We start from the raw sequence: 18,042 nt of genomic DNA on the forward strand, positions 1-18,042 counted from the left end.
AACCTCTGATGCTGTCCAGTGTCACCGTTGTCAACGATTCGGTCACGGTATGCGAAACTGCAATCTTTTCCCACTATGCGTTAAATGTGGTGATAAGCACAACTCTATCGACTGCAACCTTCCTAAGAAAAAGGATCTGGAGAATGTTGACAGGAACGCGACGCGCGAACGTATTAATTGTGCAAACTGCAGTGGCCACCACACTGCCAACTACCGTGGTTGTCCCAGCCGCAAGAACTACATCGAGGATCTAGCGAAAATCAGAGAAGAACGCCGGCTGCAGCCAGCTCCTGTCCCCCCTCCACCCTTCCAAGGTCGGCGCTCCCATACAACCACAACACCGATGACAAAATCATACGCCCAGGTGGTGAACGATGAGGTGAGCAACACACAAGATCTGTTTTCGATGTCCGAATTCCTCACTCTCGCGAGAGAAATGTTTGGTCGCCTTGCGAACTGCCGATCAAAACAGGAACAACTTCTAGCTCTTTTTGAGCTTTCGACAAAATACGTTTATAATGTCTAATCAAGATTCGCTTCGTTTTGCCAACTGGAACGGACGTTCTGTTCATGGAAAGAAATTGGTTTTCTGAACCGACATAAAGTGGATGTGGGAATTATAACCGAAACATGGCTACAACAAAAACACACATTTTCGCACCCAGATTTCTCTTGCGTCCGCCTCGATCGTATGTCTAGTGAAGCTGAAAGAGGAGGTGGTGTTCGTAAAAGCATCGATTATTCACAAATCGATATTTCTACAAAAACCATTGAAAGTGTTGGCATCTCAATCAACACTGTCGATACGAAAGTAAACATAATAGCTGCCTATTTTCCTGGAGCAAGGAGGCGATCGATCTGGACTCAGTTTCGCCGAGACATTGCAACCCTAACAAGAATTGATGAACCTTTTGACGTAGGACTTACGTCTCTCTTTACTATACCGGGTGTCATTTCAAAATATTCAAATCGAGCGCGTTACGCTGTGTTGAAAGATTTTAAACGTTAATAGCGTTTGTCTCAGTGGACGAATTTCTGCGGGAAGCCCCTCAATCGACAGATTTCAAGTATGCCTATCATGTCCATGCTTAATAAGACCCGAAAAACTTGTATCAATAGGCATGAAACTGTTTTCAATGAAAAACATTGAGATCAAGAGTCCCTATAAATATGGGTACAGCATAATTCTTGCATCATTCCATTACCACGTTCTGATTGGTGCAGACACCAGCGAATGAGCAGCCATAAAATAGCGCAACGCGATTTTTTCCTTTCATCCTTCCAGTTCGAGACAGCAACACGTTCGGACGTGTTTTTTGCTCGCGCATTTTTTCGAAGTGTTTTTTCTCGTTCTTTCGCTGTTTACGTTTTCGCTTGTCGCGTTGGCGTTATTTTCTCCCGGACCCGTCTTGGGAGACTCGGTGGCCGATTCGGTCGCTGGAAAAGTGCCTAAGCGCACTGCTCTTGGAGGCGCGGGTAACCCCTCCAAGCAGCTTTTGCAGAGCAACGTGTTCTCGCCGTTCCCGCTTGATGACGCCGGCAATCCGCCGAAAAAGAGGAAGAAGCAGCAATCGCAGCTGCCGCAGGTGCAACCGGAGAGGAAGGAGAAGTGCCCGCCCGTGTTTGTGAAGGGCGATCCGCCGGATTTACGCCCAAAAATTCGCCAGCTGATCGCTAAGGGGCTGAAATGTACTTTTCGGCTCTGCAGCGAGGGCGTGAAAGTGATGCCGGCCAACAGGGACCATCATCAATCCGTCGTGGAGTTCCTCGAGGTCCACAAGTATAAGTACTACACTCATGACCACCCCGGCACGAAGCCGCTCAAGGCTTTGCTGCGAGGACTTCACGACGGAGGAAGAGCTCCAAGCAGAGCTAGAAAGTTGCGGACTGAAGCCAGTAGCCGTCCACAAGATCGCTCGTCACGACAAGGCGAGGAAATATCGCGACCAGCTTTACCTGATCCATCTGGAGCACGGCTCCACTACCTGGAAGGACCTGAAGCTGGTTGGCGTTATAAATTACACCGTCGTTGACTGGGAGCGATATCGGCCAGTGCACCGCGATGTCACGCAATGCACCAACTGCTTCAATTTCGGGCACGGCACCAGGAACTGCCGCATGAAGCCGCGCTGCAACAAGTGTGGCGAACCCCATCCGACTGACGAGTGCGACAAAATGGAGGTGGCCGATCCCAAGTGCGCCAACTGTGGCGAAAAACATCAGGCCCCCACAAAGGGCTGCCCAAAGCGAGCCGAGTTCCTGGAAATCCGGAAGAAGGCTTCCACCAGGACCATTCCGAAGAAGAACCGTGTTCCTGTAATCAACGAGGTGAACTTTCCAGCCATCCCGGCTCCCCGTCGTGTGATTCCAATACTCCCACCGCTACAGCCGCACAAGCGACTGGCAGCGGCAGCTGCATCGGTCCAAGCTCCAGCATCGTCGGCACCATCCACCAGCGAATGGCCCCGCTTCCTCCTCCTGGGTTCCGTCGGCAGTCGGAGAACGAAGCCGTCCCACCGGAAGAATCTGCCCCGCTGTACACTCCGGAGCAACTGATGCCGATCTTCGCGCAGCTCGCCACTCGACTGCGCGGCTGCAAAACCCGATTCGACCAGGTCTTCACACTTGGCATGTTCATCATTGAAAATGGCTGCTAGGGTGGGCCTGGTCAACTGGAACGCTTGCTCGCTAAAGAGCAAAACAATCGAGCTGAAGGATTTCCTTGAGGAGAAGGAAATAGACGTGGCGTTCATCACCGAAACGCACCTAAAACCAGAGGTGAACATCAACATCCCGGACTTCCGCATCGTGCGACTCGACCGGCCGACCAGGGGTGTGGCCATCGCTCTTCGCTACAACATCAACTGTCGTCTGCTTCCAAGCTTCCAGCTCAGTGTCATCGAGGCCATCGGTGTCGAAATCACCACTTCGGTCGGCACAATCGCGCTCATCGCGGCGTACTGTCCAACGCAAGCCAAAGCCGGCGATGGATCATCGGCTGCCCTTCGGAGGGACATCGTCAAGCTGACGCGGAGGCAAGGCCAGTATATCATTGCCGGCGACTTGAATGCCAAACATCAAGCCTGGGGCAACAGTCGCGGCAATCGAAAGGGCACCATCTGGAGCAACGACATGGAGGAAGGCCACTACACGATCCTGAGCCCGGATTCCCCCACTCGGCTGAGTCGGTCCGGTGCCCACGCAACGCTCGACCTCTACGTAACAAACCTGAGTGACCACGTCTCGCAGCCGATTGTATACCAGGAGCTCAGTTCGGATCACTATCCGGTGGTGGCGGAACTGGGCTCCTCGATCAATCGGCACCAGCAGTTACGGCGGAACTACCACCGAGTGAACTGGCAGCGTTTCCAGCAGTGCGTCGATAACACCGTCGACTACGAGGTGCGTCCGGAGACGCCGGAAAGTATCGACCGCCAGCTGTGCGCTATCGAGGAGGCGATCACGGCGGCCCGAGAGCAACACGTACCGACGGCTCGGCAGGTAAGCAACTCCTTAAACATCGATACACTCACCAAAGATTTGATTCTACTGGACTGCCTGAGCTTAAGGCACGCTGCAATCGAATCACAAAAATTATCAAGGCCAGAATGGTGGACCTCAAAAATAACGACTTCTCGAATAAGATCCGCACTCTCCCAGATTATGCTAAGCCGTTCTGGAAAATGACAAAATTCTAAAATCCAAGCCTCGGCCCATTCCACCTTTGATCCCACTAGACAATAATGGCTCTAAGGATCGCTTGATAACTCCTGCAGAGAAGGTCGCTGAAATAGGTCGTCACTTCGTCAGCTCACACAATCTTGGGCAGAACATCGTCAGTCCACACGAAGCAGCCGTCAACGAGCATGCTAACACCATCCATTTGATTCCCAACGACTTCTCGGAGGAGTTGGAGATCTCAGCTGGCGAATTGACGGCCTATATCAAATCGTCGAAGAACATGAAGGCCCCAGGCTTCGACAGCATCCTGAATCTCGAGCTCAAACACATGAGTGCTCCGTTCTTTGAGCACCTCTCGCTGATCTTTAATCAGTGTCTCCGGCTCAGCTACTTCCCATCGTCCTGGAAGTCAGCGAAAGTCATCCCCATCCGGAAGCCTGGGAAGGATCCTTCCTCCCCAAAAGTTATCGACCCATCAGCCTTCTCTCAGGGTTATCCAAGCTATTCGAAAAAGCTATTCATCACCGGTTACTTGAGTCTGCCGAAAATCTCAACATCTTGCTCGAGGAACAGTTTGGTTTCCGACGCGGTCGGTCAACTGTACACCAACTGACTAGAGTTACCAACGTCCTCAGACGGAACAAGTTTGTCTCGAAAACATCCGCCATGGCCTTACTCGATGTCGAGAAGGCATTTGACAATGTATGGCATGATGGCCTGGTGTACAAACTACAACGCTACAATCTTCCCAGCTACCTGGTGAAAATCATCAACAATTACCTGTCGGCAAGGACATTCCGGGTCTCAATCAGCGGAGCGAGTTCCAATGCGCACAACATCGTCGCAGGCGTTCCCCAGGGCAGTATCCTCGGGCCCCTGCTTTTCAATCTGTTCACCTCCGACATGCCAGAACCTCCAGAAGACGGCATTCTGTCTCTGTTCGCAGATGACACATCCATCGTCTACAACGGTAGAGTGATCAGAGCGCTAGTGGCAAAACTCCAACGAGGCCTGGATGCCCTGACAGAGTATCGCGGCGAAGACCCAGGTCATCATTTTCCCCCACTCCAAATCCCCTAAACTTGTTCCGCCTGGGGACAGTAAAATCATCCTTAATGGCACGACTGTGGAATGGGCCAATGAGGCCGACTACCTTGGCTTGACCCTCGACAGCAAGCTTATTTTCAGGCAACAGGTTGACAAAACGGTGACAAAGTGTAACGTCTTGTTGAAACTACTGTACCCTTTGATCAACCGCCGGTCGTCATTGTCCCTCAAAAATAAGCTTGCTGTCTACAAGCAAATCATCCTCCCTGTGATCGAATATGGCATGCCGGTCTGGGAGAGCTGCGCTAAAACCCACCACCTCAAACTTCAACGGGTCCAAAACAAATTCCTGAGGATGATCCTCAACACCCCTCCCAGGACAAGAACATCCGAGGTCCACCGTCTGGCCGGAATAAAAACCTTACATTAACGCTTTGGTGAGTGTAAAGAAAAGTTTAGGGTCCGTTGCTTGCACTCGGACCAACAAGCGCATAGGGTGCTAGTTCCAATCTAGGTTATCAAATTTTTATTGTAAATATTAGTGTACATAGTAGTTAGGTTATCAAATTTTAAAAAAAACACTAGCGCCTTCTGAAGGCCGTCATGATACATTATATTTTAAAAATTAAGTAGAAACATAAAAATAATAATAATAATAATAATTAAAATTGAAGTTGGAGGGCCAAGCCGGCCGATCACTGTACATGTCAAAAATAATTGTAGAACAAAAAATGTGTAAATAAAGAAGAATTTTACTACTACTTTTTCCTTTCATTCTGACCGGGACAAGCGAAGCAACCGCATCATCGATTGAACAGCACTCACACCTTTTAACAGGGAATGAAGTCTGCACCGATCGCTTTTTCGGCTCGACACCATCGAAGCGACCATCATCAGCCGATACCTAGCCAGTACATCAGCTGAGTAGATACCGGCAGCAGCAGCAGAGTCGAGCCGAGACCGGCCGGCATCGGTGCTGAGCCGAGACAGGCTGAAGAAAAGCCACATGATGCAGCATGTATGTCCAAAAAACAAACGGTTCTTCAGAGAGCCAATAATAGAGATCAATATCAATGCTTTCAATACCCTTCGGGATAGAAATTGTACTTGGGTGCCAAATCCAATATTCTAGAGATAAAATTTTATGCGTGATTTTCATAAATAGCGTCAAAACTAATAGTGGATAATTTTTCTGATTTAACCGCGAAGTGGACGAAGGACTTCGCTTGACCATGCCTTTGAAGAATCATAAGATGTCCAAATCTCTCACATAATCTTATTTGGATAAAAAAAAACACCGATAACAGCTCAAACATTAATAAACTATCAATCGATTTTTCATCAAATGTTGGATTTTTTGGCATTGATAAAAAAATATGTAGATAAATATTGTTTGATACTGACCGCACACAAAGCGAACGTGACTGAATGATCGTCCCATGTTACCAATTCTAAGTCTTATCACCCGAAATCCCATGTCCGGGTGTTTCCTTCCTTCTACTACTAACAATGTTGTCTCAGAAAAGAACACCCTACTTCCCACCTGAACTGCAATTCTAAGCTCGCTTGCCCGGCTTATTGGCCTGTATCTAGCGAAAAGTCCCGTTAGGAAATAGACGCCAGCAGCGAGAAACAAGCGTAAAAAAGAAGAAGCCCTTCTCGAACGCGTTGATGATGATGACGCTTTGGCTGACAAAGAAGCGGGATACAAGACACTAGCTGATTGGCCCACCAATTGGAAAGCAGAAGAAGCAGAAGCAGAAGATTCAAAATTAAGTAGGTATAAAAGAAAAGTGCTAGAAATTCGCGGTTATTTGAAAAGATCGTTTTCTTACTTTTTGCACTTAGCCGAAGCAAACAGCCTTTTTCAAGGCTCTAAGAGTTAAAAATAATGTTCTTCAGTCGCTATCGCACGCATTAGGAGGCCCTTCAGTGGAAGGGCTGAGATACAGTCTACATCCCCTGCTGAGCCAACTTGTGGCCTATTTCAGGCAGTCCTTCAGTGGGAAGGTTGCCACTGTCGAGGCTAATATTCCGTGACCGGACAGATACTTCCTGAATTTTTTTTATGACTCTTGTTCGAAGCAGATTTGATTTCTGTGTCGGTTTGATGAGAAGATTTTGCCAAGGAATGGTATGCAACGCCGATTATTAGCATTAGCATTAGCATTGAGCAATTCACACAAATTCGTAGGTGGTACAAGCCTGAACTATTGTGTTAGAGTAGCATCACTTTCATCCGTTACCACATATATTGATTTGGGACTAATCACTATCTCTTAGATGGAAGCAATGCACTCTCTCCAATAGTCCAGATCTGTCCTAGCCACGTCCTTACGAATGCTGGGGAAGGGGAAGGATGGTTAGTCGGACACCTACTTAAGGAAGAGGCAGAGAACTCTACGACCTCTCATAGGTGCCACGGGATATTTTTTTTTTGGAATTGTTAGTGTGGAAGGTTATAACAGTAGGAATTGTGTTGGTAGAACGTGAAACACAGAAAGAACTATGATAGAAATACAAAGTAGGAAAGGGACGAGCCTGGAATTGAACCCACGACCTCCTGCTTATAAGGTATTAAGGTATAAGGTCATAAGAAGCGGTAGCCACTAGACCACCGAGCTCGTCTGGTATGCAACGCCGATTATTTATCCAAAATAGTTGATGTGAGAAATTTGGACATATTATGTATCTTAAAGGCATGGTCAAGTCAAGTCCTATGTCCACTTAGCGGTTATGTCACAGACATTACCCACTGTTCGTTTTTTCATAGTGGGTGATCTGAACTCACGCCACCGTTACTGGAACTGTTCTAAAGCTAATAAGGCCGGAACGCTGCTATACCAGGAGGCAGCTAATCGTAACTTTTTCATTCACTTCCCTGACTCCCACACGCATCACCCAACCGGACGTGGATCACCATCAACATTGGACTTAGTACTTTCAAATAACTTGCTTGATATGACTAAACCGATAACATTAAACGACCTTTCATCAGATCACCTTCCAGTGATCTTTAACATCAGCCTATCAGCTCCTACCGTAGAACACACACCTAAAATACGCTGCTACGCGCGTGCAGATTGGCTCCGCTTTCAACATAACATCGACTCAAAAATCGATCGGTTACATCTAGCGAACATTAGCCTTAACAACGAAGCCGAGATTGATGCAGCTATCGAATTCCTATCTTCAACTATAACAGAAGCTGAAACTGATTCGATCCCCGAAGTTCGCCAACGAACATATCAAACTGCAGAGATTCCAGTAAATACTCGACGACTGATTGCTTTACGCAATAAAAGACGCCGCCAGTGGTACAGAAGAAGGGATCCCATTTACCACGACATCGTACTATCGCTGAATCGTCGTATTCGGGAAGAATGTGACCAAGCTAACTTCAGCAGATTCCAACAAACGTTACAGACCTTGAGTGCAGACCGTAACACACTCTGGAGAATCTCTAAAGCATTGCGGAAGTCAACGAAATACAGCCCCCCTTGCTTCAAGGCAATAATTTCGTCGCTTCCTCTTCCGAGAAGGCTCAACTACTGGCAATAGGATTTGCGCAGGCACACACTAATCGAATGCCAGCCGATCCTGAAATTGTTACGGCGGTGGATGGTTCGGTTGATCTCATTGATCGCACGAATCTGGGAGATGTTCACTCTTGGCTGATCCGCCCGAAGGAAGTTTCTCAATTAATCCGGAATCTGAAAACAAAGAAGTCTCCCGGACAAGACAATATTCGGAACTCCGTGGTCAAGAAGCTACCCCGGAAAGCTCAAATTTTGTTGGCAAAAATCTTTTCCGCTTGCATTCGACTTGGGTACTTCCCAACATGCTGGAAACACGCAGTGGTAATTGCTATCCCAAAGCCGAATAAGGATTCCAGGAATCCATCAAATTATAGGCCGATAAGTTTATTGGCTACATTCAGCAAACTCCTGGAACGCATAATATTGAAGCGTATTGAACAACATCTGGAAAACGCTCGAATAGTACCTGATGTGCAATTCGGTTTTAAAAGAGGACACTCTACCAACCACCAACTCGTCCGGCTTGTGAGAGAGGTTCGTGAAAACTTTGTCCGAGGAAAATCTTCTGGCATGGTGCTGTTAGACGTTGAGAAGGCATATGATTCTGTGTGGCAGGAAGCAATTCTGCATAAAATGTATCAAGGACATTTTCCTATGTTCATTTTGAAAATTATCCGCTCTTTTCTGAGGAATCGCTCTTTTCACGTTCTCGTAAACGGCCAAAGTTCAGATCGGCATGAGGTTCCCTATGGTGTCCCACAAGGTGCCGTTATGAGTCCTATACTGTACAACATTTTCACTTCCGACTTGGTAATGGTCGACGGCGTTCAATACTTCCTTTTTGCTGACGACACTGCTTATATCGCATCGGATTCCGACCCGCTTCTATAGTCTCCAAACTTCAGGCCGCACAGAACGCTATAAAGGACTACTCGAAAAAATGGAAAATTAAGACTAATGCTGATAAATCCAAAGCACTTTTTTCACAAGAAAACGAAGCCCTCGAAAACAACCAAGAAGTGAGATAATTGTCTGCGGGCGCCGAATCGCATGGTTAGACGATGTGGGATACCTTGGTTTAACACTGGACCGGAAACTAACCTTCGCCGCACACATCAAGAGTACTCTATTGAAATGTGACAAGCTGACTAAAATGCGTTACCCACTGATCAACAGACCCGCGCACTTAGACACCAATTCCAAACTCCTGCTCTACAAGTCAGTCTTCAAGCCATTTATTACCTATGGATTTCCGGCTTGGTACAACTGCGCTGCCACCCATAGAAAGAAACTTCAAGTGAAGCAAAACCGGTTGCTGAAAATGATGCTGAATTTGGACCCATATCATCCAACTGAGGACGTCCACAGGATGGCTAAAATGGAAGAACTCAACGACTGGTTCCATCGAGTTTTACCAAAGTTTTGGAATAGTTGCATAACTTCAGCAAACCCTTTGCTTGAGCACTTAGCTGTTTAACCTGTGATATTAGAATAAGTCCATTAGTAATTTCCGAGGGTTTTTTGTAACATTTTCCCTTGTATCGCTCAATATTTGTATTGAAAAGACCAATTATTTTTCTTTAAGCATTAGGCAGCTGTTGAAAGGTTACCCATATCTCAGCTTTTGACCATAACTTCACTAATGTAATCGTTAAAACAATGAAATGAATTAAATGAAATGAAAAAAAAAGATCTCCCGAAAGGATTCCTTCCAAAACCCCAAGATTTCCCTGTCGAAATCCCAAGAGGATTCTCGTCGGATTTCCAAAAGAATTCACGTCGGAATTCCGAAAGGATTCGGTATCTTAACAGGATCTTTATCCCAAATAGGATCCACGTCGGAATCCCAGAAGGATTCCCTCAGAATGCCTAAAGGATTTGTATCAGAATCACAAAAGGATTCCTGTCAGAATTCACTTTGGAATCCCAAAAGGATTCGTTTCCTGTCGGAATCTCAAAAGGATTCTCGTTGGAATACCAGAAGGATTCCCTTCAAAATCCCAACTGGACTTCCTTTGGAATCCCAGAAGGATTCCCTCGGAATGCCTAAAGAATTCGCATCAGAATCCCAAAACGATTTCCGTCAGACTCCCAAAAGGACGCCCTTTGTAATCCCAAAAGGATTTCCCTCGGATTCCCTCCGAATGCTCAAGGATTTGCGTCAGAATCTCAAAAGGATTCCCGTTGGAATCCCAAAAAACATCTTTTCAGAATCCTAAAAGGATTCATGTCGGAATCCCAAACGGATCCTCATCGAAATTCCAAAAGGATTCGCTTCGAAATCTTTGAAGGACTCTCATAAAAATCCTCAAAGGATTCCGTCGGAATCCCAAAAAGATTTCCACCAGAATCCCAAAAGGATCCATGTTGTATTCTCAAAAGAATTCGCTTCGGAATCCTAAATGGGTTCTCATCGGAGTCCTAAAAGGATTCTTGTCGGAATCCCAAACGGACTCCCGTCGGAAGCCCAAAAGAATTCTTGTTGAAATCTCAAAATGATTTCCTTCGGAATGGAATCCCAGAAGGATTCCCTCGGAATGCCTAAAGGATTCGCATCAGAATCTCAAAAGGATTCCCGTCGGAATCTCAAAAGGATCCACGTTGGAATCCTTAAAAGATTCGGAACTCCAAAAGGATTCGCTTTGGAATCCCACAAGTTCGGATCTTATAAGCATCCTATAAGGATTCCCCGATTCCCTTAGGGATTTTTCGTCGGAATCTCAAATGGATTTCTTTCGATCATTCGATAGAAATTCCCTTCGCGATATCAAAAGAATTTCCTCTAGAATTCGAAAAAGGATCCCAAAAAATTTCCGTCGGGATCATAAAAGGATTCCCGTCGTGATCCTAAAATGATACCCATCGGGATCTCAAAAAGATTCTCTTCGGGATCCCCCAAGGATTTTATTCGGAAACATATTCTGGCTTTATTCGCATTACTGTTTCATGTACAAGTACATAGGAAAATCTAGCAAACATGGGACAGTATAGCAATTCCCTTCGCGGTCGCAAAAATATTTCCTTTAGAATTCGAAAAAAAACTCCTATTAAAATTTCAAGAAGAATCGCAAAAATAATCCGTTCGCCCGCAAATCTCAATTGCAGAAAAATTTCCAACAAAATCCCAAAACAATTACCATCGAAATCTCTTCTACACCCCTGAATGATTCACGCTGGAAAAACAAAAAGGAAAAAAAACACTCTAATTAGGCATTAAAAAATAAAGGAAATGCCAAAAGGATTGCAGTTGGAATGAAAATTCAATTCGTTGGATTGCCAAAAACATTCCTGAATTCCAATAGAAATTCCAGTGGAATCCAAAAAGAAAGTCCGTTGGCCTCCCTAATAAGGATAAAAAAAAGTCCGTTGGAATCTTGGTTGGAATCCAAAAGGTTTTCCTTCGTAATCCAAAACGGATTCCTGTCGAAATTAAGTATTGCCCATCGTGATCTCAAAAGGATTTCCGACAAGATCCCAAAAGGATTTTCTTCGGGATCCCAAAAGAATTCCCGTTGAAAATCTAAAAGGTTTCCAGTCGTAACCATGCTTCAATTAATTCTCGCTTAACTTTTCAAAAGGACCTAAGTAACATTTTATTCATGATTTAATTTGAATAGCGCAATCAACAGAAAAACATGAAAGCTTTTGTTTGCAGTACTCAAATTAATTCATGAAAAAAATGTTACTTAGGTCCTTTTGAAAAGTTAAGCGAGAATTATCCTAAACAATGCTAAATGGTATTCCTATTTTCAGCGTTTTTGGCCGTCCAAGAACACCCGCTTTCGCACCGGTTGGTTATTTTCTATCCACGGTGGTAACTTGTCTGAAACTATCCAGGGAATTTCGAGTGAGAAGTCGCCAACCATTCGTCATGCCATTTCACCAGATCGGGAGTTTATGTTCAGGATGACTCGCTTCCCCTGACTATGATTAAAAAAAGCTGCGGATATCCATGCGGATATACTATTCCAGTCGGCGAACTATTCCCTTCGGTGTAGATAACGCTCACCATTCAACAATTTGCTTAATTTCACTATAAAGGGTAAATCACTACTTGGGCCTATGGACCCGACTCCCGGCTCACTGCACAGAAAACTAATGATGTATACGATTTGGAAGCCGTAAGATTATGATTGGAAAAATCTCCCATTAATCTCGCACAATACTCAATGTTTTTAAACCATTTATTTTACTCCTATTGAAATTGACTGGTGCAATGTTAAAATGAGGACGCTGTCTTTGTTCTAGATCCTAGGGCTTGGGCTTGCGGAAGCCCTTGGATAACATATAGTACATATGTCGGATAACCATTTTAACCTCAAAATGAAGGAAAATATATAAAGCTCTTTTAGTGGAATGTATTTCAACCGTCTAAGACGAATTGGAGAGTACTTAATTTGTTTTAGACGGCTCAAAATGAATTTAATGAATTTACTCTGTGGTGAAGCTTTGAACGCAATCTCAGGTTTTGTCCACGATTTGTATGAGGGCCCGCCACTTTGCAATGTGGAGAATGGAAGGCGGCTAATCCCCAATGTATCGACGCGACGTGTGTGAACAGAGAGACATTTACCTCATACAGTCCCTTTCCGGATACAGCGATTTCCGCAGATATCTTCAATTGTTTGGCAAATATCCATATGTCGCCGTTCTTCTGAAGGGCGTGAGACTCCTTAGCACGTGGTATTAGATTGTCCGAGGTTTGCCGAAGTACATAGAGGAATACCTGCCCTACGGGCGGATAACATATGGGCGAATGTGTTACATGTTATCCGCCCGTACATGTAGAATGCAGTAAGCGGAGACGTGACGTAATCACTAGCAGAGCCGCACCGTAGATGGAGACAGGTTCAGCGAATAAGCGCCGATTCGGGAGAGTGAGCAGACCCGGTCAAGTGTGTGTTGCAACTTGCGAGGATCAGAGCTATGTTGGACGCCTTTCCCCGAATGCCAACTGGTTAATTCTTTTTTTTGTTAGATCGAACGTCAATTTTAATTTATGAAATCCCATCAATCCACCTAGCTACCAAATCCCTTGTTACACCCGCAACATCTATTCGCTATCAACTGACCCAGTGCAGCATGGCACCGAACCGAATGTGGCTGTGCCTTCATTCTCCACCGGTTAGAGCAAAGCGCTTCGAATATGATCGAAAGCAAGACGAAGCGAAAGGGTAAATATTTGCGCCACGAACCTACGTGTTAATTAAAATAAATTACAAAACGCGATACTAGGAATGCGAAAATCCCGACTACGTTACACGGCTTTTGCCGCCCCCTATACCATGGATAGTGGTAGTGGACGCTTGCTTACACCAGCCGGCTTTACGAGAGTGCGATGCGATAAGGAACCACAAAAGGTGGTCAGAATTTAAAACCCCTCTTTTATTCGGACAGCGATATCATTACAAAACCCCGCTTTTGTGAATTGGCGTGTTTCTGGTTTTGAATGAGGATATGCGGAGAAACTTGGATGCAAGCATTAGATAGAGGCTAACAACACCCTGAAGTTACAGCTTCCGGGGCTTCCGGTCAGTAGTTTTCAGCAACAGATTTTTTATTAAGTAGGGGAAACCGCCAAATGTTGAACGGCTAACTTTGTCGCCTATTGTTGAACTCCCATAAGAAATGCAACAATAGGCGAAGAAATTAGCCGTTCAGCATTTGGCGAATTACCCTAGATTATGTTCCTGGGACGAACAGAAATACAAAGGAAAGCAGGAAAGTCCCTACGATTATAGAAGGACACTGATAATCACTGTAATCCGTCAGTCAATTATCGGCTTATTAACCCTTTTGTTACCGACAAAAAAAACACCTTTACGTTACCGACAGGGTACCCGGGTACCCACGGACTTAAAATGATCATAACATAGTCAGCTTTTCACTGATTTCGACGATTTTGGTTGCTACGGATGCAGGAACTTACCCGCTATTCGATACATGTTACAGAGAACCGATTCGGATTACCTGGTGACCGGAATTTCGGATTAACTGGGCCAAGTCCCAAAGTATGTGTTAATTGAAGATATATATTCAACCAAATGAAGATTTCTTGCGTGATGACTAATAAACTTCGTTGGAAATTTAAAGAATATAACTTAACTACGTTACAGGACCATTTTATGAATTAATCCCGGAACGATTATTCCGGAAACAGGTTCCCGTCGGGCCTAAAGTGGCCACAAACTGATTCTGAAGAAACCCTGGCAATATGGGTATCAAAATTCATGAAATTGTTTCGGAAGCATGATCTGATAAGTAATTGGACCATTGGATGGTTTGACAACGGACCGGTCATCCTGGAACAGGTTCCGGTGGGGCCTAAAGTGGCCACAAACTCATTCTGAAGAAACCCTGGCAATATGGGTATCAAAATTCATGAAATTGTTTTGGAAGCATGATCTTTTGGGTTATCAGACCATAAGATGGTTTGACAATGGACCGGTCATTCTCACACAGGTTTCCGAGGGACCTTCATTTAGAAGAAACACTTGCTCTCTGGGGCCCTCCTTAGCCGTGCGGTAAGATGCGCGGCTACAAAGCAAGACCATGCTGAGGGTGGCTGGGTTCGATTCCCGGTGCCGGTCTAGGCAGATTTCGGATTGGAAATTGTCTCGATTTCCCTGGGCATAAAAGTATCATTGTGCTAGCCTCATGATATACGAATGCAAAAATGGTAACTTGGCTTAGAAACCTCGCAGTTAATAACTGTGGAAGTGCTTAATGAACACTAAGCTGCGAGGCGGCTCTGTCCCAGTGTGGGGATGTAATGCAAATAAGAAGAAGAAGAAGACTTGCTCTCTTCTTTTCCCGTTATTTCTTGTCAAAAAGACTTAAAAATTCTTGACAGGTACTCAGAAATGATTTATAATGAACCACAGACGCTGTTAGTATCATTGGTGTTTGCTGGATAATTTACAAAAATAAAAAGAACGACTGAAATTTTCAAAAAAATTTATGGATGCAAAATGGGTCAAAAATGTGACAAAAGCGGAACGTGATGAAATCGGGTCGAAAATGTGATAAAGTCGGAGGTAGATAAAATCGGGGAGTTACAAAATCGGGTCAACACTGTGTAACTTTTCACTTCTCTCTTCTCATTTCTCTCATTTCACTTTTCACTTTTTACTTTCAATTTCTCACTGCTCACTTCTCACTATTCACTCCTCACTTCTCATTCGACCCAATAACCATTCGGCCTAACAGCCATTCAGCCTGATGACCCAACATCAGTCCCATCTTCTTGGAAAAACATGTTTCCGAAAATTTTTCAAGAACTTTGATGCCAGGGTGTCTTCTAAATAAGTTTGTGGTCACTAAAGGCCTTTCGGGAACTTGTTCTAGCATGACTGTTCTGGTTGATATCCATCCTATGGTTTCAACTTTATGAATAACATGTTTCAGGAAAAATTCCAAGAATTTTGATACCCATATTGCCAGGGTTTATTCTAAATGAGTTTTTGGCCCCTGCTGGCCTTCCGGGAACTTGTTCCAGAATGACCGTTCCGGTTGATATCCATCCTATGGTCTCAACTACATGGAAAACATGTTTCCGGAACAATTCCAAGAATATTGATACCCATATTGCCAGGGATTCTACCAAATGAATTAATGATCATTTTAGGCCCTCCCCTCCGGGAACCTGTTCCAAAATGACCGTTCTGGTTCATATCCATCCTATGGTCTCAACTACATGGAAATTATGTTTCCGGAACAATTCCAAAAATTTTGATACCCATATTGCCAGGGTTTATTCTAAATGAGTGTTTGGCCCCTGCGGACCCTCGGGGAACCTATTCCAGAATTACCGTTCCGGTTGATATCCATCCTATGGTCTTAACTACATAGAAAATATGTTTCCAGAACAATTCCAAGAATTTTGATACCCATATTGTTAGGGTTTATTCTAAATGAGTTTTTTCCCCTACGGGCCCTCCGGGAACCTGTTATAGAATGACCGTTCCGGTTCATATCCATCCTATGGTCTGAACTACATGAATAACATGTCTCCGGAAAAATTCCAAGAATTTTGATACCCATATTGCCAGGGTTTATTCTAAATGAGTTTTCGGCCACTACGGGCCCTCCAGGAACCTGTTCCAGAATGACCGTTCCGGTTCATATCCATCCTATGGTTTCAACTACATGAAAACATGTTTTCGGAACAATTCAAAGAATGTTGATACCCATATTGCTAGGGTTTATTCAAAATGAGTTTTTGGCCACTACGGGCCCTCCGGGAACCTGTTCCAGAATGACCGTTCCGGTTCATATCCATCCTATGGTTTCAACTATATGAATAACATGTTCCCGAAACAATTTCAAGAATTTTGATACCCATATTGCCAGGAATGAATTTGCGGCCACTATAGGGCCCACGGGAACCTATTCCGGGATGTCCGTTCCGAGTCCATATGATCACGTGGTCCTAATACGGTGGGAAGTCATAATCCTCGAATTTTCTGCGAAACTGGTAGCTCAGGGTACAAGAAATCATCATTTGGATTCTATAAGATCAACTTCTCCATTTTTGAGACATGGTCTATCAAATCCGGAACTCCGGTAACCAGGTAATCCGGATCGGTCCTATGTGACATGGAACGGATAGAGGATGAATTTCTTAATCCGTAGCAAACGGAATCGTCGAAATCGGTTGAAAACTGACGAAGCCCCTCCTTACTGGATTTTCATTCTCGTACCACCCAAACCTTAATTTTGCCGAGTTTGAAGATGTCACGGAGTTTCAATTTCCTGCGATGTTCAGAACCCTAAAAAAATTTCACTTGAAAACGAAAAAGGTACCCGGGTACCCTGTCGGTAACAAAAGGGTTTTATGCACGAGATTCAAACGAGTTGTTCCTATTCGATTTGAACAGACATAAGAAAAGAGGTTCAATTAGACAAATAGCAACCGTTGAACAAGGTCGTTAAGTAGGTTAGCTATGCGAGCAAAGGACAATCAAAAGGCAATCTAGAAAGAGCCTTTTTACTAGCCATATAAGTAATGTGACCAGCAAGCGTCCTACGAAACGCGAGACGCCTGTCTGGATTGCGTCACTGGCTCGAAAATTAATCTTCCAAACGTGCATTTGACATAAATTTTGGCAAAAAAAAAAATATAAAAATATTTGTAAGGCTGTATAAATTGAAATAAATTTGTAAAACGAATTTGAAAAATGCAACGTCAAATTACATATTACACACTTATGCAATGGCAGTATAGAACAGCTTTCAATTAATAACTGAGGAAATGCTGTTGTGATTGGATTGGATTACTTTAAATCGACCTAATAACGAGATACGCAATTACTTCAAAGCGAGAAAGTTTTATTAGTTTTACAGAAACTTCTGCATAATCAGAAAATAAATCAGTTTTAGGCGAAACTAAGTTCGTGGTGTCTGCTTGTTTTCAATAATGGTAATAAACTGATTCGCATTTATTTAAAAAAAAAACTTTTTCTCAGTTATATGTTTCCATGGACTATGACACATGAGGTTGAACGGATTTAAACGGGTAGGATTGAATAAAGAACAGAAAAAGAAGAATAAGAAGAAGCTGCCAATCGTACCAATTGTTGTACGGGAGTGGAGCTCTTGCGTCCTCGGAGCAGAGATGCATTCTAAACAGCACATAAGTCGAGAGCGTACCTTGGTTTAGTGTTCTTACTTTTGAATAAGCATATGCGGTATTTCGAAAAATTTCGTTTCAGGTGGTTCGAAACGAAATTCCGCGGAATTTCGCGGAATTTTAGCATGGCGAAATCGCATTTCT

Source organism: Armigeres subalbatus, chromosome 1, assembly GCF_024139115.2.
Source record: "Armigeres subalbatus isolate Guangzhou_Male chromosome 1, GZ_Asu_2, whole genome shotgun sequence".
Lineage (NCBI taxonomy): Eukaryota > Metazoa > Arthropoda > Insecta > Diptera > Culicidae > Armigeres > Armigeres subalbatus.